The sequence below is a fragment of the Eurosta solidaginis genome, chromosome X (genome assembly GCF_040869045.1).
Source record: "Eurosta solidaginis isolate ZX-2024a chromosome X, ASM4086904v1, whole genome shotgun sequence".
Lineage (NCBI taxonomy): Eukaryota > Metazoa > Arthropoda > Insecta > Diptera > Tephritidae > Eurosta > Eurosta solidaginis.
The window spans coordinates 71,442,008-71,443,532 of NC_090324.1; the positions used below are offsets into that span (position 1 = coordinate 71,442,008).

General features: G+C 43.8%; 1 non-coding gene across 1 annotated transcript; it reads right to left on the minus strand.

Moving 5' to 3' along the window:
* Nucleotides 1-1,017: 1,017 nt before the first annotated feature.
* On the minus strand, nt 1,018-1,090 carry TRNAK-CUU (transfer RNA lysine (anticodon CUU)). The gene has a single exon. It is a non-coding gene; the product is annotated as a tRNA-Lys (tRNA).
* Between the last annotated feature and the right edge of the window lie 435 nt (nt 1,091-1,525).

Below are 1,525 nucleotides of genomic sequence, written 5' to 3' on the forward strand. Positions count from 1 at the left end.
TTACATACATACCATTTGTTTGCATATACACATGAATTCTTTTCCTTGATGACCTACTTTTGCTGTGTACATAATTGATCTTATGTTTCTTTGAGCGGTTGCGGTAGGTCAGGGATTAGGGTACTTGAATTTTGTTTCTATTCGCCCTCTTATTTTATTTTATTTGAATTTGTATCTTTAGAATTAGAATTAGCTCCTATTAATAATACCGCATTAGGGTGGCCCTAAAAGTTTAAATTTTTTTGTTTGAGGCCAGACACTTGGTCTATTAGTCGTAGGTATTTTTTTTTATAGAATTGAATTTGGAATGTATCTACTGGTTCTTGCACTCTTATGAATTTTTAATGTTCGCCAGTAATAAAAGTTAGCATTAAGTTTGAGCAATTTTTTTATTGTTGCTTTGAGTAAACTTTTGAAGCCCTTGGAAAATTATTTTGTAGTAAATTTTGATTTTAAAGTTTTGTTGAAATTATTGAACTAGTAGTAGGGTATTAGTTGGTAATTTGGAAACCAAAAAGTTTGTAAATAAATCGTAAGAATTATGTTTGGATGAAATTTTAATATCTTTAATAATGCAGGACTAAGGCGAATTTTGGTGTTGGTGCTGCGCTTGTGCGTGGCAAGGTAAGGTGAAGGTGAGTGGTAGAGAAAAATGACCAAGTGACAGACGGACAGACTAGTGTCAGGTTTGGGGGCACTGTAAGGTAAACAGGAGTCAGCACAGTGCCCACGGTGCAGTGCAAGTTGCACTGCAGAGGGAGGGTAGACTCCACCTGACAGGACAGGCCTCCATCTTTTTCCCCTCTTAACTCTGCCCCTCACGTTTATTTCTATCTTTTTAAGCTTTTTCTCTCCTTTCTATAAACATGCAGGTATGAACCCTCTTTTTGTTCATGTGGCTGCGGGTGAGGTCGGTGGTGCAATACCCCGCCCAAGACGACGAGCTAGCCTGGGCCCGCAAGCATACCTGCTTGCCGCCGCTCCTCACCACCCAAACAGTCAGCCACGTAACAATGGCGCCCAACGTGGGGCCCGAACCCACGACCCTGAGATTAAGAGTCTCATGCTCTACCGACTGAGCTAGCCGGGCTCGCAAGCATACCTGCTTGCCGCCGCTCCTCACCACCCAAACAGTCAGCCACGTAACAATGGCGCCCAACGTGGGGCCCGAACCCACCTTCGCCATAAAAATGGACTCGTTGGCGGAGCTCAAGTCGGAATGCAAGAGAGCCGAAAAACTTATTAAAGAGAACAAGAGTAGGGCTAGGGTAGTTAACGAGGTCGATTGTGAGCAGTCAAGGGTAGGAGAGGCAACAAAAGTCGAAGCCTTCGATAGGAAACCCCAACACCAATCCCAATCCTTACCCCAGTACCAAACCACAGCCAATCCCAATATTGTTCGTCCTTCTGTTAGTCCCGCGTCCAAGTCGACTGTGAATTCCTTTTGTGCATCACCCTTCCACTTGATGTTGTGTTTTTCGTGCGGTATGCCGGTGGATCACTTTGTGAAAAACCCGGCAGAAGC